This window comes from Pongo abelii, chromosome X (genome assembly GCF_028885655.2).
Source record: "Pongo abelii isolate AG06213 chromosome X, NHGRI_mPonAbe1-v2.0_pri, whole genome shotgun sequence".
NCBI classification, from domain to species: domain Eukaryota; kingdom Metazoa; phylum Chordata; class Mammalia; order Primates; family Hominidae; genus Pongo; species Pongo abelii.
This window is the reverse complement of record NC_072008.2, coordinates 28,842,820-28,866,144: the sequence shown is the minus strand read 5'-3', so window position 1 is coordinate 28,866,144 and position 23,325 is coordinate 28,842,820. Positions and strand designations below refer to the sequence as shown.

Here is a 23,325-nt window from a genome sequence, read left to right as displayed (position 1 = left end):
TAGAACTTTCCTTTGTAAAAAATAAATACACTATTAGCTGTGTAGCTTCTAAAAATTAATAACCTCTGCACATCAAAATGGTGAGAAGCTGAGTTATATAATTGGTACAATAATATCAGTCTGTCACTATGTATAAGAGAAAAAGAATCGGGGTCAGGATTTTTGAGTCCTTAGACCTAGAAAATGCTAGTAAAATCCTCAAAAACAATACAAGTCCTCAAGAAAAGGCAAAATCCTAAAGAAAGCGGGTTTTGTTTTGTTGGATTTTTTTTTCTTTCAGTCAGACTCTCAGGCTGTCACCCAGGCTGGAGTGCAGTGATGCAATCTTGACTCACTGCAACCTCTGCCTCCCTGGTTCAAGTGATTCTCCTGCCTCAGCCTCCCGAGTAGCTGAGAGGATAGGCGAGCACCACCATGCCCGGTTAACTTTTGTATTTTTAGTAGAGATGGGGTTTCGCCACGTTGGCCAGGCTGGTCTCAAACTCCTGGCCTCAGGTGATCCACCAGCCTCAGCCTCCCAAAGTGCTGGGATTACAGGCGTGAGCCACCACACCCAGCCATAAAATAAGTGTTATTAATATGCACACAGAAAATAAAAAAATATTGCATAGTGCAGCACATCCATGTGAACTTTTAAACCTCTCCTTTTCTTGGTGTTTAATCTGTGATGAAGCTGACATCCTCCAAAACACCAGGAAAGTATATTGGGATAAATACAGATGTGAACCCTTCCTTCTGTCTATTCCTGATTTTTAAATTTTCTTAAGGAATTTAAGGATGCTTTAAAATCATCTTAGTGGCTAAATTTAGAGCATGGAGCAATAAAATGATCATATCATAGATTAAAAATTAAGTGTTGTGGTAAAAAAAATTAAGAATAGTGAGGCTATTACCACTTAAGGTATTTCAGTAGTCAAACGTTTTCATTAACAATCATAGAGGTGAATTGTCACTGATCTCCTCTACCTAAGTATTGTGTTTAACAATGATTACCAATGATTCAAAAGGTAGTAAGACATGACATGAAGTCAGCTACACTCATACAACTTATGAATGAAATGTAGTTACCCCAAACAACTGAACTCCTATAAGACTTTAGGACTTGGAGCTGCCCAGTTACGTGTTCTGCATCATAAAGAGTTAAATCAGCACAACCTAAGCATCGCTGTTTGTATATTTTCCTTATATGATTTCTAATTATTTTTGTATGTCACTGTTATCCTCAACAAAACTGCAGTTTACTAAGAGCAGGTCTCCTTTATACTTCTTCTTACTAGCCTCCCATCTAATACTGCCTTCCTCATCCCACCCCCATATTTCTCCACAGTAGTTAGCAAAAGCTGGACATATGGTTGATGCTCAATATATTATGCGCAATGTTATATATATTGTATTATGCTTTATGTAATGTATGCTATATTTAATACTATATGTAAAGTATTATGCTCAATGCTACCTGTATTGGCTTAGGTTAAAATATTGGGACAATATAAGCAGCAAATAGTTCTTGTAATGCAGCTTGTCTCTCAGCCTAATTGCAATGCCTACTTATACCAGCACACTGGGGCTTGGCAAACACACACAGAATGGCTGACATGCTCAAGCAACCATGACATGACAAGTTAGAGACACAGTGGGGGTTAAAAAATATGCTTCAAAGATGCCCTGGAATGTACCTTTGAACAATACTATGGAAATAAGAAGGATTAGCAGCAACAAATATTCAGTGCAAGCAACAGGAAAGATGAATGAGATTACTCATCTTAAGCATTTAAAGTGCATAAGTCTAAAAGGTAGAAAGACCAAAAAACAACCATACATTGCTGCTATTGTTAGTCAGGCATTATCTACACCAAATGGTCACATAATATTATGGTTATATGTCTAGTAATTTCAGCCACATCCCATATATACTCATTACTAAAAATAATATGTCTACCTTCAAATAATTTTGAATCATTACTTATGGATTTTTCTATATACACCAACTAGGCTATTTATTCTTAGTGTTTTATTGTGCATTAAAACTAAAATAAAGAAATATTTACTTATTAATTATTTTAAATTCATATTGCCAGGCACAGTGTCTAGAGATTTGGGTATATAAAATGTGTATGCATTGAATACATGACATAAAAATAGAGTTGGCTATTTTTCAAGTTCAATTAGTTAATTTTGATCTAAAAATCCAATTATTCACAAATCATGAATACTACATAAACTTATGTACTCTTTAACTTTACAACGGGCTAAGAGTTTTGAAATTTTCTTTTATTCAAGCTATTAAAACATAAGTCTACTTTGACTCAAGAAAAAATGTAAAAATTCTCAGGTAGTTTTTCTGAAAATAAATATATCTCCAAGAGGACCATATTTTCCAAAACCAACATTAGGACTCATAGCTTTAAATGCAGGTAAATAATTCAGACTATTTGAAAATTAGGACAGTTAAAACAAATCTAGGGTAAATGGCCATTGTACCTATTTTAACTTAGATAATGAAAATAATTGATATAAAAATATTCCTCCCTCAAAATATTTTGTTGGCACAAAATGAAGAATGAAAAAAGGAATGGTATTTCCCCAAAGTCTATCTCCATAGCTGACACAAAACAGATATTTAAGTTAAATTGTTTCATTGAGTGCATAGGGAACGGGGGTGGTGGTGCAATTGATGTGAGAGTTTTCCACAATGAGAAGGAAGTACCTGGGTCAAAAGGAAGCATTTTAATGTTGTTTTGGGTTTTTTTTTAAATCTTATTTAGCCACAGAATAATAAAGCAAATACAGTCATTAGAAAAGAAAAATGTGATGAGATAAAATATGATATAAGCTGACTATTAAGCTAAATAAGTTTCTATTTAGTTTGAGAAGTCAAGACAATTTTTAAAGTATTTAACAAAACAATCGCATTGTTTGATTTCAACATGAAATTCAAAGGACAATGGTTTGGTTCAGTGTTAATCTAATACAATGCACCTTCAATACACTGAAAGAAAGCCTGTGCTTCTCAGTATGAATCTTCAGAAAAATGAAGACTCTCATTTGACTATAGAGACCCAATTAAAGATACAGATTCATCACACATTTCAAAGCCTGTGACCATACACAGGGCTTTCACAATCCCAAACTGCCAGTGAAATAAACAACATCCATCCTTAGGGTGATGTCAATCCTAGACAATTTGTGAAATAGGTACCTTCATTTACACATTCATATATTCAACACTGAGGATCTACATTGTTGCAGGCACTCCTAGGTGTGAGGAAGACAAGGGTCAACAAGGGTCATGGATCACACCCTCCGAGATTTTATATCTCAGTTAATCACATCCCACTCCATGTTTTCCCCTTTCAGAGGACCAGTGCTGCCATGCTGCTCAGCTCTTTCTAACTCCAGAGGACACTGACCAGGGAAATGCCCTTCAAACTAAGATATTAGCCACTGAATGTGCTACCCACCTGGAAAGCAGTGACCTTTTAAGAGAAGACTTTAGTTTAATTAGATCCCATTTGTCAATTTTTGCTTTAGTTGCAATTACTTTTGGTGTCTTCATTATGAAATCTTTGCCCGTGCCTATGTCCTGAATGGTATTGCCTAGGTTGTCTTCCAGGGTTTTTATAGTTTTGGGTTTTACACTTAAGTCTTTAATCCATGTTGAGTTAACTTTTGTATATGGTATAAGGAAGGGGTCCAGTTTCAATCTTCTGCATGTGGCTAGCCAGTTATCCCAGCACCATTCATTGAATAGATAATCCTTTTTCCATTGCTTGTTTTTGTCAGGTTTGTCAAAGATCAGATAGATGTAGCTGTGCAGCCTTATTCCCGGGTCCTCTATTCTGTTCCATTGGTCTGTGTGTCTGTTTTTGTACCAGTACCATGCTTTGCAGGGACATGGATGGAGCAGGAGGCCATTATCCTTAGCAAACTAACACAGGAACAGAAAACCAAATACCACATGTTCTCACGTATTAGTGGGAGCTAAATGATAAGAACACATGAACACATAGAAGGGAACAACACACACTGAGGCATTTCAGAAGGTGCAAGGTGGGAGGAGGGAGAGGATAAGGAAAAATAATTAATGGATTCTAGGCTTAATACCTGAGTGGGGAAATAATCTGTACAACAAACTTCTATGACACAAGTTTACCTATGTAACAGACCTGCACTTGTACCCCTGAACTTAAAGGTTAAAAAAAGAAGACCTTGGAAATGAGAAAGTCAAAAGCCCACAAGAATGACTTTTTTTTAAAGGATTGAAATAAGGCAATCCAAGCAGGACCCTGGAAATAACGGATTCCTTTCAAGTGGGGTGATGGGGCTGGCAGGTAGCTGTAATTGTTGTACTGCCACTAGAAAGCAGGTGGTAGATATGAGGAACATGACCCACAGCCACGAAACAGAATTAATAGAAGTTAGATAGGGTGCCAGGGCCCTGATCCAGGAAGGAAACTGGACAGAAAGTAACGCAGGTGAAGCTAAGGATGAGCAGCAGTGGTAGACTCCGCTGTGAAAGGCATGGAAAGGAAGAAAAAAAGGACCTAAGGCTCCCCATGCATCACTGCTCTTAGTAGGTGGTCATTAAGTTTTAGCATAAACCATTTCCTGAAGAGCAAAGATAGCAGTCCCCCTCCCCCAGCTTCTATCTTTTCATTCACTCATTTAGCAGCTTTCAACTGAGAGATCAATAAAGTTAAATCTCTCAGGGTAACAAGACTCCCTTAATTTATCATGTTTAGTAGTCATATAAAAAATCCTAATTTTATTTTTTTTTAACATTCTTTCCTTGCTTCACTAAATAAAACACATGGGAATGTGTCTGGTTTGTAAAGTTCAATTATAAGGTCTAAGGGATAAATCCAGTATCATGAACATTTAAAAGTGTAATTTGTCTTTGGAATTGTTCTTAATACCATCATACCCATACAGTTACAAATGTTGATATTTAAGCCTGTATAGATTATATTCTTTGCAGGCACAAAAACACTACTGAATATAAATTATTTTCAGTAAGAAAAAAGGGTTATAATTTTTCTTAGTTATAACAGTATACGTCAGAAGATGAAAATAGAGAAAAGCTAATCAAATTGCTTACAATTCTCATATGGAGAAAGGTGAATCAATTTAACACTATGCTCTGAATACTATAAAACTCGTTTAGGAAAGCACTGGAAAATGAATAAATACCAGTGCGGACCTACTGATTTCAATCATATTTCATATTAAATTGGCTAGGCAGAGAAAACAGTTCAGTAACTTCAATGCTCCTTCTACTGAAAAATGCCCATATGCTAAGATCTGTGTAATGGCCCAGATTCTGGTCTAGTACCTCTGGCAGAGTAAGTTACTGGAAAAAGAGGTTTTTAATTTCTCCAGCCAAAATAAATTTCTTTGCTGACCAGATGTGTTAAGCTTCCACAGTTTGTTCATGCAGTTTTCTTCTTGTTCAATAAATTCAGTCCATACAGCGCTCCTGAATGATTCTTATTATTGTGCTGCCCAGCTGGACTAGAAATCCTGACTTCTTTGTCATCATAGTTTCTTGGTAGACATATAGCGAACTGGGAAAAACTCTAATAATTTCAACATAGCTGATAAGTAACACATCAGCATTGGACTACTAACTCAGTCAATCTTCGGAATAGAAAAAATGCAAAGAACAAAATGCATTACTGAATGTAATCAGTAGAATTATTTTTACTATTAAATGTGCTCAGATCCGTTAGCTGGCAAGTGTGTTGGAATGAATTTTATAAGTTTCGTTCAGTTTAGATACAAAAAGTATAACTAGGATATTCCATTTAGCAGTTAGAAAATATGTGGGGCCCTTAAGTTTCCATTACAATTTCAAGGCATAACTTGAAATGAGCATGTCCCTTTGTTCTTTTGATTTGTTAATACCTTTTCTGGTTTTTAAATTAGTCCTTTTGAAAGACTTGAGAAAAAGAATATAACTGTAATTCATGAATAATTGAGCCAGTGTGGGCATTTTAGGAGACTAAAGACTTAAACTTCAGAAGAATTTAATTTTAATCAATGTTACTCACTAGAAATTGTGACCATAGAGGTGTGCTACAGATATTTATAGATATCGTCCTTTAAGTGTACACATGGAAATTCAACTTTGGTAGTTTAGTTATTGTCAGTATCATACGTTGACAACCATAATCTGAATCATTTAAATCAGCATATCACTATCATTATGGCATGACTGGTCATTAGAATAATTCGAATTTATCTCATCCTTTGAAGTTCATAAGTCTATTTTATAAAAGTTATCATATGGAGCTGTTTCTTATAAGGAAGTTGTTATTATACGCATGCCTTTGGTTGAAAGCAATAATGCTTTGAGAGTTTAAGTGACTTACTTAAGTTTATATTATTAGAGGGTGGTAGAGCTGTGGCAGGAATTTGGTTATTACGATTCCAAGCCCTGTTCTGATTGCATTACTCCTTAACTGAGTGCAAGGAACAATTCTGCTATATTGTGAAAATTCTGAGAGTCCAAATAAACCTGAAACATAAAATTACAGGTGCAGACTACAGAAAGAACACATATTTTTTTCAATATTGCAGATGAGGCTGGCTTTCTTCTTCTTAGTTTTACTTTTAGCCAAACAGCTCTATTTTCCCTAATTTATCAGCCTCAAAGAACCAACGTCTATTCTGGTTAACTACCCAGACAAAATCACAAGGGTCTGGTTAAAAACTGATGAGTCAGCAAAAGTATGTATTGATCCCCTCCAAAGCACTATACAAGGAACTACACAAAGTTCTGGGATGCATAAAGATTAAGACACAGTCTTGTCTTTGCGTTAAAGCGGGTGACCAACTTGTCCCAGTTTGCCTAGGGCAATCCCAGCTTTAGCAAAGAAAGTCCTGTTTCTTGGGAAAATTCTCAGGCTTGGGCAAATGGGATAATTGGTCATCCTACCTTCAGGATGGGAGTTTTGCATGTTTATATGCAATTAGAATAGCACCAAAGTGCTTATCATGGTGATATACTTAAAGTCAGTGGAAACAAAGCAGAGATTCTCTACATTTGCCTGAAAAACTTTTGCATTTATCCATAAAGTCCATATAACTACAAGTCTCTTAAAGTTCTATCCTTTCTAGCCTCAGCAATGTCTCCAAGATCACTGAAATTAACTCGAATTGTTATTATTTCTCCATTCTCTTCAATTTTGGAGGGGATATATATATATAATTTATATATGATTATATAATTATATATAAATTATATATAAATGATATAATTATAAATTATAAATGATATAAATGATATAATGTAATTATATATAATTTAATATATAATTATATAAATTATATATAAAATTATATAATTATATTATAAATTATATAAATAATTTATATATATAATTTATATATATATTTTTTTGAGATAGTGTCTCTCACTCTGTCACCCAGGCTGGAGTGCAGTAGTGCAACCTCCGTTCACTGCAACCTCTGCTTCCTGGTTCAAGCAAGTCTCCTGCCTCAGCTTCCTGAGTAGCCGGGATTACAGGCATGTGCCACCACAACGGGCTAGTTTTTTTTATTTTTAGTAGAAACAAGGTTTCACCATGTTGGCCAGTCTGGTCTTGAACTCCTGACATCAAGTGATCCACCTGCCTCAGCTTCCCAAATGCTGAGATTACAGGTGTGAACCACCGCGCCCGGCCTTGGGGCTACATTTTTAATTGTGTTGTTCTACCTGAACCATCCCCATTTCTCTTCTAGCTGTCCTTAACTCTAATATGTCATATTCCCTGTTACTTTTTCTGATAAATTTCTGGTCCAGTTCATCTTAGCAAAGAGCCTGAAATAAAGTAGCACCTAACAGACAGTTTGTTGAATGAATGACTCAGCACTTTGAATATCTATATTTATCTAAAACACGGATAAAGTATGTTGAACAAAGTCCATCTTTGTTCAACATATCAGATGAGGGCAATTTTTATAAGTGTTTCCTGATTATCAAATACGTGTCAAACACTTAAGTTTCCTAATTTAATCCTCTTAACCACTGTGAGAAAGAATGAATATTATTATTATCCTCATTTCATTGAAATGTAAAACAGGCAAAGAGAAGTAAAGTAACCAGACCATTGGTAATGACACAAATTCAGTTCCAGGTCTGTTTTGTGATAAATCTCATGACTATATTATGCTATCCATGGCTCACAGTATATTAAACACCTTCGTAACTGGAGGATATCATGAGAGGCCATAAGCAGTGGCTAAAGCAAGCGTTTTCCAACAAAAAACTTCAAGGAGGAGAAATAGGGTATCCCAAGAGTTACAGTTGAATAGATGTGGCTATTTGGAATCTAGGACTAGAAATTCATGACATTAGATCAATCATCAAAGATATTTATTTACTACAGCTATATGCTATTTATATACAAAGCTGCAGACACAAAACTGAGGAAGAAAACAATCCTTGGCCGGGTGCGGTGGCTCACGCCTGTAGTCCAAGCACTTTGGGAGGCCAAGGTGGGTGGATACAGAGGTCAGGAGTTCGAGACAAGCCTGGCCAACACGGTGTAACCCCGTCTCTACTAAAGATACAAAAAATTAGCCGGGTATGGTGGCGTGTGCCTGTAATACCAGCTACTCGGGAGGCTGAGGCAGGAGAATCGCTTGAACCCAGGAGGCAGAGGTTGCAGCGAGCCGACATCACGCCATTGCACTCCAGCCTGGGCAACAGGGTGAGACTCCGTCTCAAAAAAGAAAAAAAAACCAATTCTTTTGGATTCCCAGCCTTGAATTCAGTGGCATTGCCTATGATTGGCTACAAAGAAACCTGCTCCTTCATGAATTTTTATTACTAACCCCAAGCCACTACAACTAAATATGCAATTTTTACTAAAAAAAGAGTAATTGCAATACACACATGGCTTTAAAACAAGCTGCTTTTCTCCCATACCCAAACAGCTCAGCTCCAAGCACCACCTAACTGCTACATAGAAATTCTAAGGCTGCCACTGCTGAAGGCTGTGATCTGCTATGGACTGAATGTTTGTGTGCCTCTAAAATTCATATGATGAAATCTGAATCCAGAATGTGATGGTATTAGAGGGTGGGGCCTTTGGGAGGTAATTAGGACATAAGGGTAGAACCCTCATGAATGGGATTAGTGCCCTTACAAAAGAGACCCCAGAGAGCTTGCTCTCTGCTCTCCACCATGTGAGGATACAAGGAGAAGATGGCATTCTACAAACAAGAAGAGGGTTCTCACCAGAACCCCACCATGCTAGCATCCGGTTCTCTAACTTTAAGCCTACATAAGTGGGAGAAATAAGTTTCTGTTGTTTACAAACCATCCAGTCTATGGCACTTTGTTATACAACAGCCTAAGACAGGTTCAGAACATCAATCACCAGGAGAGGAGGGATCAGAGCTGTAGTCACCAGAAGGGTGTTCAGAACCAGACATGTGGAAGAATGAGAAAGGGAGTTACTAGCATGAGGCGAACAGACAAAAATGTGTTCACAGTAGCAAAACAGGAGTCCAGTTACTAGGATTAGGGCACAAGATCCAAATCAGGCAGGCAGCTGTAGACAAGAATTTAAGCAAAAGACATGCAAGGCAACATGAACCTCCAAAGTGATTCCATTGACAATAAGTTTTGTTTTACTTTAGAGCTGCAGTACAAAACCATGAAACATGATATTTATACTTAAGATTCAGGCAGACCCAGTTTGTGACCTATTTTACAAAGATTATTTTACAAGGTAACAGTGCTGTAAATCTAGGTAAGAAGCTAATTAGTCACCACAACTATCTTGGATAGCAGGCACTGTATATTTCCCAAATGTATTTTTTAAGGTAATTCACAGCCCAAGAATGATTTCATTCACTTGTTTGGAATTTTTTTTAAATGACCATCCTGAAAATATGTACACATCTCTTCAATAAAAAATGGTTTTCTTAAGTGAATTTAAAACTAGGCCTAAAAGTAAAGTAGAATTGACATGTCATTAGAAGTAATAAATATCTCCACACTACAAGAAAACTGTCTAATTCAAGATGCAAATTGTTAATATATAGCAAATAGAAAGCCACTGCTGGATAAATAAGTAGTACTCGTAAAATTCAGCCCCCAATACATGGTGCAATTAAGTCTACTGTCTCGAGGAAAGGTATAATGACTGAAGGAAGTCACAAATACTGTATATTTACTAACATCAATTAGCAATTTGTTATGTTTATATAGCCAACTAAGCCAGGTGACAGCAAAAATAAATCTAAGTATCATCTACTTGACAGAAAGCTTTCATTCAGAATAGCTGATTTTTCAATTATGTACCTTTAAAAAACAAACAAAGCAAAAGGACCAAAAGAAATAAGGTTTTTTTGTTCTAATTAGGAAGTTTTATGTGTGTTTGTGTATTCATTCATACTTTGCTACTCTTTTTCACTTTAATATAGTCCTACTTACAAAATAATAGATTTAGTTTGTAAACAAAAAAAATTTATTCAAAAACCACCTAGTAATGCATTTATCTTTATATTAATACTTTGGAGGTACTGGATTTAAATACCTTCTTAGAAATGCAATTCATCTTTCTTCTTTGTCCTGTTTCTTCTTGGATTTCCTCTTTGACAGTTTTATAAGACCCAAAGATCTTCACTATCAGCTTTCCCATATCCATCATATTTATCAGATTGTTTGTTAAATTATTTTTATTAGCTCAATCCACAAATAGGTGGGGTCCACTGTGTCTTTTAGCAAGTTCAAAATCCACACAGGTAAGGGTTGGGTTATTTGGATGTCATTTTACAGATTTTTTTCACCGGACATCCTGCAGCAGCACAAAGGAAGCAATTCTTAGTATGTAACAACGCCTTCGGACTTCTCAGGGTACCACAGCCTAGTGGGGACCAGAAAAGGGCTGGCATTAAGAATGCTCCACTTATCCTCCAGAAAGCTGAACCATCCACTGGGTAAGTGCTCTAACCTGGAGAGTGTGGGTCTGTGTGGGCCTGCGTGGGCCAGTGTAGGCCTGTGCAGGCCAGTGCAGCGTGGGCAAGCACCAGAGTGCGCGTGCGTGCTCCATAGCTGACACCCACTCTTGAGTCTCTGTTTTTTCACATTTCCTCCCACTTTTATGACATTTAGGGATATAGGAATAATCTCATTAGTCACTAACCTCGGGAAGTGTACTGTTTCAAATGATCTTTGCTGCCTATAAAGTACCACTTATAGCCGGGTATGGTGGCTCGCGCCTGTAATCCCAGCACTGTGGGAGGCTTAGGCAGGTGGATCACCTGAGGTCAGGAGTTCAAGACGAGCCTGGCCAACATGGTGAAACCCCGTCTCTACTGAAAATACAAAAATTAGCCAGGCATGGTGGTGCACGCCTGTAATCCCAGTTCCACGGGAGGCTAAGGCAGGAGAATTATTTGAACCTGGGAGGTGGAGGTTGCAGTGAACCGAGATCGCACCACTGCACTCCAGCCTGGGTGACAGGGTGAGACTCTGTCTCAAAACAAAACAGAAAAAGGACCACTTATAAATAGAACTGCCATATTTAGTAAATAAAAATACACGACACCCAGTGTAATTTGTATTTCAGATAAGGAGTAATTTTATTTTAATATACATATATTTCATGTAATATTTGGGACATACTTACATTTTTTTAAATTCCTTGTTTTTATATCTGGGCGTCCTGTAACTTATCTGCCAACCCTATTTATCAAGTATGGGTCTAGATAAGGAGTCCTGATTGTATCATCATCAAACGATCTTTCCTGGGAACAGTGCCTCAGTGCCTTAGTTGACTGCATTGCCTTGCAATTTCAGTGGTCTAGTTGTTGGTCAGAGATGTCCAGCCGCAAGACTGCATTTGTAGTATACACTTGTGCAGTGAGATAATGATACCTGTGCTTTACCAGAGTACACGCATGGTTTTAAAAATTTATTGGAAAGATTTGACCATGTCCAGTTCAATGGACATTATTTATTTTGTCCCCGAACTAAATGTCTCCCTCTAAAAGCAAATGGAAACGGGTACAAATTTACAGCATATAGCTTTACCTACATGAACAAAAACAATTGGAGACCAGATTTATAGTCTAGCAAGTAGTCTACAGTTCTGCTCTTCCCTTGCACATGGAAGGCCCCTGGAAGTTGTTTGGTTCACCTTCCAGTAACTACAATGTTGTGTAATGGCAACAAGCCTGACAAGCGCAGTTCTCCGAGTTCTGAGAAAAAGTTCATTTAGTCTTCCTGATTCCATACTGAATGTGGTAGAGTGTAGCTTAGAGGTGACAGCATGTGGGGAAAAGAGGATTATTAGGCAGGGACACCACAAAATTGTGGCTGAACTCCACCGAATACAGTAGAAAAAAACAAGGGAAGGCAAAGACACAAAGAACCATTGATCATACTTAAAAGATGAAGCCTCGGGAATGATTGGACAAAGTCAGCACTGTGGGATCACCTTGGAGGAGATCAAAAAAGAAATTCAGCAAAGCTAAAAGAAACATGTAGGCACAGGTCACCAATGCAAGCCAAGGATGGTTAGACAGAAAGAGCCCCCTGCAGATATTTCTTACAGTAACTCCAAATAAAATCTTATTCTCTGAATCCACAATGCAGTCTTTACTCTCGTCATATTTTCCCAAGTCACAGTATTCACATACATATAAATATAGAAATTGAAAGTCTTTTCCTTCATGTTCAAAAAAATTTTAAAGATACATTTTTAGATGAATGACATTTCAGCTCAAATCACAATTGAATTTTCGGGGACAGTTACAATGCAAAAATCATGATGCTCCCTATGGATTTATACTTTGGTTTAAAATGTTAGTTACATTTGAATGCATTTGATTTGTTGCCTTTTTTGTTTGTGTAGAAAAAAACAGGAAAGATGACAATAATTATGCATACTTTGCAATGATTAGGCATTTAATATGCAATAAGATATTTGCTAGAGAAGTATGTCTATGGCTAGAATAGAGAACAGGCTCCAGGGTTATGTCAAGCTGCAAAGTGATATGTATGCGAATGAATTCTCAGGCTCATTAATCATTTTTGTACTTGAAGTGCTAAACTGCTAATGTTACACTGAGAGTGAAAATGAAGTAATTAAGGAGTTTAATAGCTACAGTCTTTTGAGGAGAAAACAAGTTGATAATGCTTCTTTTAATATGTTACATAAATTGGATTTTTTGTTAAATTACAAAAACCAGGTTCATCTCTTGTGTAGCTTCGAATGACACAAATCATTTGATTATATTTGTATATGGGGCCGATAGATTGCTATGTAAAGGCAGTTCACTAAACCATCACATTTATAAGAGAAAGTCTCTGTTACCAAGAGCACAAAAACACCTATCAGGTTCTCATCTTTTTTTCTTTTGATGCTCTAAAGCTTACTTCTCAAATTATCTGTGGTGAAGGGCCAGTTTTTGTTCCTTTGTTTCCAAGTCATCACAGATATATTATTTCATAAAATGCAATGCCAGTGACTTGAAAAATGGAACAGACATACAAAATACAATCCCCTTTTAAAATTACTGGATCCAACAGATACAACAGTACTCAGTCAGATTCCTATAAAAGTTTCTAATAGCCTACTCTCAATTACTCCACAGACCGGAAATAATGTGAGGATCTGCAGCAGCCCAGGTTGAAAAGCACCACTCTAAAAGCAGAAGTCTAGAGAGCAGTGGTTTGGCCATAAACTGACACCAGTTCACTTACTGGCTGCAAGTTCAAGTCACCTGAAGGCTAGGGACACCTATGAGGAACTAATATTCTGTGTAAACCTCCTGCCACCTTTAGGGAGGACTATGAACTTGTCTAGGCGGGGGTAAGAACTGCTCATGGATGAGCATCTCTGCTTGGTCCCTTTCAACTGGAATTTGCTTTTTTCTTCTTTGGTCACTCTAAATACTTTTTTCTTCGTTCTTTCCCTTTTCTTTTCTTCCCTTTCATTCTTTTTCCCTCTTTTCCATTTTGGAGGTATTTTCATACAGTTAAAGACTGAGACCCTGAAGATGGACAGAAATGGATTTAAATTGTGACGCTGTCACATTCTGACTATGAGAAAGTAGGCCAGTCATTCAAACCTGGTAAGTCAGAATTCTCATCTGTGAAATGGCAACAGTATTATCCTCTGTACGGCATGAATGTGATTCCAAAATTAGTTAAAAAGAGTATAATAGGTGATCATGGAACGTTATTCAGCCCCTCACCCTCTTCCTTTTCTGGTTCTTTTTTGTTGTCCAACAGAGAAAGCTGCACTATTATATGTTTAAATTAATGTATTTGCAGTTGTGCCTGCAGCTTATAAACATGGCTCTTCTCAGAAAATTAATTAAATAAAGCCAACCAATCAGCCAGCAAACCAGACAAACAAGTAACAGACACCACTACATCTTTATCCTCTCCCAGGTAATGGTACTATTTTCCACAGTGGTCCAACTCACACCCTATCCAATTCTAAAACTCACTGACTCTGTAAAATTACTCCTCCAAAGTAGTTCTCACATCCATTTCTTCACTTCTGCTCCCTAGCCACTACCTCAATTCTTTTCTTAGGTTTTAAAACCAATCTTCCTGAATGTTTTCTCAAACTCATGCAATCGATCATCTTCAACATTGCTACGTGAAGGCTCTTTCTAAAACAAAAACCTCCTCAAGTCAGCCTCCTGCTTGAAACCTTCCCTGGAGGCCCGCCCTCCGTGATCTATGGGGAAAAGTTCAGAAGCTTAACTTTTGGTCAGATACAGCTGCCACAGTTTTAAATACCTTAGTTAAACTCTTTCCAAATTGGTTGGTAAATAACAGCTTCTCTAGACCCAGGCCACAGAGGCCACACTCAAGCCCTCCTCCAGACCCTGCAATCAACCACCATCTAAAAAAAAAGGTTAACACCTGAAGGAGCAACGAACAGGGCGCCTCCCACCCTTCAACAGAACTGTCTTGATCATCAGTGTTCCAGCCTTACCAGCTGGAGAATATTTTTAATACTTCTCCTACTTGGAAGTCTTTTACTATCCCTTTCACTGTGCTTTGAGTATTTGCTACTCTTATGCAGGGACAAGCATGTAGCATAATTTAATTTAAACATGAAGCAGATGTTTGAAGGTAAGACCAGAATTGCCACTCACCATACTCAGAAGGACACAGGCTTAACAGAGAACATTATAGAATATAGAGTGTTCTTTGAACATTAGAATATTTTATTCTAATTTGTCCACTGGCTATCAAATGTGAATTGGTTTTTATCAACTTGTATTTTGCATACTAACACTTTTAGTAATTAACAGAGTTTCATGGTAGAAAGAATTGATCATTATATATCATGTCTCCTAGAGTTAATACCATTTTTAAAAGGAGACAATCTTCACGTTTAAACACAGAATACTATAATTATAAACATCAAGCCTATTTCAAAGATTTTTTCACTGTGATTAATTTAATATAAAATATATTACTAAGCCCTCTCAGAGAGCCATTCAATCTCAAAATTATTTAACATAACAAATTCCCACTATGCAAAAATATTTAGAAAAATCGACCTCAATCAAATAATATATCATCAGCATTTACTTGTCAATGCACATGTATATGAGTTTTTATATGATTAGCTAGATGTTTTCATAGAAATGCTAGTTTTCTATTTTCTTTTTAATGATTACAGTAGTTACCCTCAGCTGAATTTTATTTTCATGCATCAGTTGCATATTAATCTTGAACATATGTATGGGACTAGATGTAATTAGGTAGTTTTTTAAAAATAAATGCTGGTATTTTAAATTTTATTTTAAGGACAAACTTGCCTTCCTCAATTGAATTTTATTTTTATACCTTCAATTGCACATTTCACTTGAGATCTAGATTTTTTTGTAAGAAAGAAGCAGACTTAAACACAGGAAACCTAAACCAGTCTAGACTTGGAGCTGAGTATAAATCATAACACCTCTTTTGCTAATATAGAACATTTTAGGATGGAAAGAGGCCAAGGTGTACATTTAGGTCTGGCCCATCTTTGAGTTATAATTATTATTATAGCCTACTCTGCTTTCTCCCCAACCTCCTCTTGCCAAAACTATTTTTAAATTATACTTGTAATACTTTCTTCTTTTGCTGGACTTGCTGACTTATTCCATGTTTTCCATTTCCAGTGTGATGAATCTCTTCATATTTTTTGTGACTTTTCTTCGATATAAGCTGGTGGTGTCTGCTGGCAGTTGACATTTACTCAAATAGTTAGATCACTTGTCATATCTATTCCCTGAGAACTGTGCAGATAGAAAATAATCCCTTCTTAATCTCTTAATTCTCAAAGTACCTAGTTCTAAAATGTCCTATATTTCTAAATGTGTTATTGAGTGTACATATTTTTAGTCATTCCACGTCCTAGCTGTCATTTCTAAAATAACAAATTTATAATAAATTTGAATTTGAGTATCCTATATCTAATAAGTCATATCATATGTTACCCTTTCTGTCTTTCATTGAAGACAAAAGTTGGCTTTTTCTATTTTGGGGAAAATTGCAGGGTCTTTGTGAATATCTACATATTTAATTCTTATCTAAAATACCTATTATTTAATGACTAACATTTTGACAAGAGTAGGGGATAAAAAAGAGAAGAAACAGGTGTAACAAATAACTCTTACATGTATTATAAAATCAAAACACTAATAGATTGTTTTTTAGGGGTCAAAAGTATTTCAATGCTTTTGAGACTCATTATTTATCCTGGGCATGACATGAGAAAATAGAAACAACTAGAGTCAATTAAGTTTAATGGCAACCCAGTAACTTCAACACACACACACACACACACACACACACACACACACACACACACACTCCTGGGCATCATCCAAAAAATCATTGTTCATTAGATCCAGGATTAGTCCCAACAATCTACATTTTTTTTTTTTTTTACCAAGAAACTCAGGTTTTCTTGAGCTAAAGTACAAAGATTAATCTCTTCATTTTTTTCTAACACGTTTTTCCTTCTCTGATTACTAAATGGTTAAATCCTTTGCTAATGCTTTAAAATATCTTTACACAACTGTAGTATAACATAGGTAAGCATGGTTTTAAAAATATGCTTACAACTAATTGGAGCAATTGTGTTCGCAGCCGCCGCAGCGCCACCGCCAGCATCGCTCTCGAACGCCAGCGCCGCCTCTAGCTTGCCGAGCTCCAGCCGAAGGAGTAGGGTGGTTAAGCAACGAGGTCTCTGTATCATGGCTCCTACAAAGCTGACTTCCCGGAAATCGACTGGTGGTAAAACACCCAGGAAGCAACTGGCTACAAAAGCCGCTTGCAAGAGTGCGCCCTCTACTGGAGGGGTGGAGAAACCTCATCGTTACAGGCCTGGTACTGTGGCACTTCGTGAAACTTGTCATCAGAAGTCCACTGAACTTCTGATTCACAAACTTCCCGTCCAGCGTCTGGTGCAAGAAATTGCTCAGGACTCTAAAACAGATCTGCGCTTCCAGAGTGCAGCTATCAGTGCTTTGCAGGAGGCAAGTGAGGCCTAGCTGGTTGGCCTTTTTGAAGACACCAACCTGTATGCTATCCATGCCAAACGTGTAACAATTATGCCAAAAGACATCAAGCTAGCACACTGCATACGTGGAGAACGTGCTTAAGAATCCACTATGATGGTAAACATTTCATTCTCAAAAATAAAAAAAAGTCTCTTCTTCCTGTTACTGGTAGTTCTGAACATTAGATAATTTTTTTCCATGGGGTCAAAAGGTAACTAAGTATATGATTGCAAGTGGAAAAATAGGGGACAGAAATCAGGTATTGGCATTTTTTCCATTTTCATTTGTGTGTGAATTTTTAATATAAATGTGGAGTCTTAATAAAGCATTAATGCAAGTTAAAATGTTTCAGTGAACAAGTTTCAGTGGTTCAACTTTATAATAATTATAAATAAACCTGTTAAATTTTTCTGGACGATGCCGGCATTTGGATTTTTTCAAAACAAGTACATTTCTTATTGACAGCAACTAAATGGTGTTTGTAGGATTTTTATCATACAGTAGATTCCATCCATTCACTATACTTTTCTAACTGAGTTGTCCTACATGCAAGTACATGTTGTGAATGTTGTCTGTCTTCTGTGCTATTTCCTGTAAGTTTGCTATTAAAATACATTAAACTAAAAAAAGAGAAAAAAAAAGACAAAAACTAATTGGGGAGGGCCAGGCATGGTGGCTAATGCCTGTAATCCCAGTACTTTGGGAGGCCAAGGCAGGCGGATCATTTGAGGTCAAGAGTTTAAGACCAGCCTGATCTAGTAGTTTAAGATCTAGTAGCTTAAGACCAGCCTGATCTAGTAGTTTAAGATCTAGTAGTTTAAGACCAGCCTGATCTAGTAGTTTAAGATCTAGTAGCTTAAGACCAGCCTGATCTAGTAGTTTAAGATCTAGTAGCTTAAGACCATCCTGATCTAGTAGTTTAAGATCTAGTAGTTTAAGACCAGCCTGATCTAGTAGAGACCCCGTCTCTACTAAAACACAAAAATTAGCTAGGCGTGGTGGCGGGCACCTGTAGTCCCAGCTACTCAGGAGGCTGAGGCACAAGAATCGCTTGAACCCAGGAGACGAAGGTTGCAGTGAGCCGAGATCACACCTCTGCACTCCAGCCTGGGCAACAGAGTGAGACTCCGTCTCAAAAATAAATTAATTAATTAAATAAACTAATCAGAGAGGATAGGACAAATTTGGAGAACATGGGAATTCATTCAGCAAATATTTCTGGAGCATCTATTAAGTGTCAAGCACATTGCTCAGTGCTGGACATATGAAAATACAAAACAACCTTTTTATCATCCAAGGAACACAGAGAGTCTTGCAAAAGAGAGACCTAAAATGGGTCGATCATAACACAATGTTGTTGATTATAACAAAAACACAGGCAAAATACACTACAGCCTAATATAAAGGAGTAGATACGTTTTACTTCCTTAAACTTTACACTGTGGGTTCTCTTCCCCAGAGTGCCAGACATTATAAAATCTCCAGTTAGCCTCTCGAACACCAACCTTCATTTTCTGGTCCTAAACTCCAATTTTTTAGATTTCTTAGGTGTTTTATTCTGCTCTCACCTGTGTGCTTGTAGCTGTAGCACAAGCAAGGACAGGGTTAGAGGGGGGTCTCTTTAGCCAGTGGCATTTTAGATGCACATCAAAACTGTAGGTTTCAAATGTCCAACTGCCATGATCCAACAAGCCAGAATTCTTAGCCCTTTTATGCCCCTACTGGGTTCAGACAGCCCACATGTAAAAGCACTTGACTACTTTATTAAAGGGAAAAGGTCTTTGAAAATAGAGTATCAAATATACAAACGTCCATATATTTAATACTTCTTTAATCAAATTCCCTTAGAACCTCATTTTGGCAAGATAGTTAAATCCTTTTTATCAGAAATATCTTTTCCTTCCCCTTAGTTTCTTTTCCTTCTCCCCTGTTATCAGCTTATCTACTGAAATGCTCTTAAAATAATTGGGGAAAGAAATAATGTAGGAAAGGGTTACTAAATCTGAATTTTACTGGAACTGGAAAAAAATGTGGAAAACGGTAAAAGTGAAATTTCAATATCTATATTTGATACAGTGAAGAAAAATTAAGAGCAAACATCTTGAACCATAAACCACTGATAACTGACTTAAACCATGAGTACTTATTAGATTCAAAAGTACAAATGTTACACATCCCATATTATCAATTTATTTCACAAATGTTTATTGACCATCTACTATACGTACAGCCCTATGAAATGAGCTAAGGATATAACCATAAGTGAAATATGGACATAGCATATGCCCCCATTACATTTATAGTCTGGTAGGGGTGTAAAATCTTTTTTTTTTTTTTTTGAGGCGGAGTCTTGCTCTGTTGCCCAGGCTGGAATGCAGTGGCACCATCTCAGCTCACTGCAAGCTCTGCCTCCCAGGTTCACGCCATTCTCCTGCCTCAGCCTCCCAAGTAGCTGCGACTACAGGCGCCTGCCACCACGCCCGGCTAATTTTTTTTTTTTTTTTTTGTATTTTTAGTAGAGACGGGGTTTCACCATGTTAGCCAGGATGGTCTCGATCTCCTAACCTCGTTATCCTCCCGCCTCGACCTCCCAAAATGTTGGGATTACAGGTGTGAGCCACCACGCCCAGCCGTAAAATCTTAATAAACAAATTTATAATTGCAAATGTGCCCAATGTTAGGTACACAACACTATCAACGCAAGGCAATTCGATCTAAATGAAGAGGTCACCGAAGGCCTCTCTGAGATGGGATGTGAAGGACACGCAGGAAATAATTATGCAAAGAGAAGTAAGAGCAGCCCAGGCATAGGGCAAATGCTCTGTGATGGGGCTTTATGACAAGGATGGGGACAGAAAGAAAGCTGATGGGACTGGAATTCAGAGAAGGGCAAGACAGTTGAAGGCTAAACAAGTGGGAAGGCACTGAGAATATATGAAAAAGTGAAAAACATCAATGGCACCTGGCTCCTGTCCACCAGAGCTCAGAAATGAAATGCAATTTCAACGTCCACCTGAAATGCAAATTCAACAGGTGCTGTGGCAGGGCTAGAGACAGCAAAATGGCTCAGCACAATCAGAAGAGTAGGAGAAGAAAAGACTTTGTCTGGGTGGGTGAAGTCCGAGTTGGACACTAAAGAAGGAGAATGACCAGGGAGAAATGAAAAAGCAATAGCAAGGGTATGTGCCAGAAAGTAGAAAACACTTGACATTAGAAGCAACTGGATGACTAACTAGTTTGATATCTTATCCTACAATTTGCTTTTCTAAATTGCTATTTCTTTTTCTTTGGAGTTTTAAGAAAATCTAATTCTACATCATGGCCGTGTATCTGTTTAAAATGAAATAAGAAATTTTTTACATGATGTAATATAATAACGAAATCAATTACCTCTGGCCTTCATCTTCAAACATTTTGTCTTTTGTTTCCAATTTGCTTTTTGGTCACCTGTCTTCTTTTCTAGAAATGTTCAGCAGTCACTAGGCCTCCAGAAGCATTCATCCCAATGAAATTCATGTAATTTTAAAATTCCGACCTTTTCTTTCATTACCTTTCTAATATAAAACATGTATGTAATTTTGCCACTAAAAAAGAATGTTTAAAATCTCCTTTTTAGTTTTACATCCTTTATTCTGAGGCTAGTTGAGTTACCTGGACCCTTCAACCAATACTTGTTACAAATGAAGCAAATATTATGTTAGCCTTTTTTTGATCTGTCAGTTCCCATTAGAAATTTTACTTCTGAACCTCTGCTTAGCATGTATTGTGTAATTAAGAGAAATGTATTTTTTTAATGATCTACTACCATGGCAAATGATTAGGACGTGTTTATTTGCTTGGTGCTCTTTTTGCTGATAGGAGCATTAAAAACTTTAGTTTTTCAGCACTTAGAATAGGATATGTAATATTTGTACACCAAACCCCTGGAACATGCGATTTACCCATATAACAACCTGCACATGTATGCCTTGAACCTAAAATAAAAGTTGGAAAGAAGAAAAAAGAAATGGTTGCATACTTTGTTGATGACATTATTGTAGATCAATTTTTTCTTTTTTACCATTTTTGTTCGTTTCATTTATACTATTGATAGTATTATAATATGATACACCAAAGTACCTCACTGGTATTTTTACCAACTTTTCTTACAGGAAATATGATTCCCTGGTTTCATCAGCTCTTCCTTTTCAAGGATTTCTTATATAAGTGTGTATGTCAGGTTAATTTATCTGGCTTCATTTCATGTAGACCAAGGTCATGAGTTTAATTTCTTTGGAAGCAGTTCAGTGTTTTAAATGGGAACTAAATTTGGTCCCAAACAGACCTGATTTTCCATCTCGACTCCTCCCACCCCCAACAGCACCCCTTTCCCAGGTCACAGAAGATAGAGTGCTTTATTCTATCTAGACTCAAGACCCACCCAAGTCAGATACACTTTCAAAAATATTTCTCCCTGTAAACCCTTAAAACCCAATATTCAGCCAGTGGTATGGGTTCACTTGCATTTTCCTTTGGGTCAAAGTAAAGTATTTGGGCAAATTTCCCAATTTCCATGAGACTCAGTTGCTTCATCTTTAATTACAGAAAATGTTTAAAGGATCTCACAGGGTCCTTGTGACATCTAAATATGGCAAACACCAATGATGTCTGACACATAGTAGTTGCGGAACAAATGTTTATACTTTCCTTCCCTGTGCTTGATATTTTCTATCCACGTATGGACCAAATAAATTGCTAAAATCATAGATTGCTGACATAATCTTGACAAATACAAATCACATTCCATTTAGAATTGTTGTCTTCCTCCAAATAGCTTTTGTAGCCCAACTGTATTATTATCTATGAGTCACAATTATAAAAATACATATGATATGTATTTGAAATGATTTATGGATATTTAACAATAAACATTTAATGGCCCCATTAGCTTTATGTGAATATAATAAAAGTCATTGGAGAGGTTTTTTTTATTTAAAGTAATTTTTCAATGGGGATAAGAATACCAAACTTTTAGATTTATTGCTTAAAAAGAAATACGTTAATAAATATAAAGCATTTGGTACAGTGTAGTGCACAAAATTAAGTCCTCAATAACAGATAACTTATTATTTTTTAAAGAGCCTTAAGGTTTTGTTTGTTTGTTTGTGTGTGTGTGTGTTTTAACCAAAGAAGTACATCAAATCATAGACTGCTAGAACAATTTAGAAAAAAAGAAAGAGCACAAACGGGGTCGGAGGTGGGTGGAGTTGCCTAAAGCAGGAACTATTCACTCCTGCCTTAGCCCCATAGTAGCTTAGTAACGTTTAGCAAGTCAACCTCTGTGAGCCTCAACGCTTTCCTTTAACCCCAGGGTGATTTGTTTCAGCATTCAACAAATGTTTACTGAGCACATAAGGCAGGCCACATAGAATGAACCTTTAATATGATGGCATATATAAAAGGTCTATACATAATCAAATGAGATCCAAATGCAGGTTCCTGTGAGCTTTGGTGAAAGATCTAATTACAAAATTAATTAACACTTTAGCTGCCTGACAGAGGAGTTGGATTTAATGTTGTGATCATCAAGATGCCATTCCTGAGAGCCCTCATGACACTAAAAGGCAGGTCTCTCCTTAAAAGCACAGGACCAAACATGGAAGTGTGCTCTGGTATATGTAGAATAATTAACGGATTGCTATTGTCATCTTACTTAACTTTTACACACTTTCTGAATCCCAAGTCATGCAGAGAGTCTACGTACCTCTAGCAATGTGAGAGGACGTCCATTTATATATACTATATACA

At 36.9% G+C, this 23,325-nt stretch overlaps 1 protein-coding gene and 1 pseudogene across 1 annotated transcript in view; one reads left to right on the top strand and one right to left on the bottom strand.

Annotated features, from left to right (window-relative positions):
* Nucleotides 1-23,325, bottom strand: part of IL1RAPL1 (interleukin 1 receptor accessory protein like 1) — a 1,383,775-nt gene that overhangs the window by 1,293,390 nt on the left and 67,060 nt on the right. The window lies entirely within an intron of this gene.
* Nucleotides 17,233-17,677, top strand: LOC100441305 (histone H3.3A-like; annotated as a pseudogene).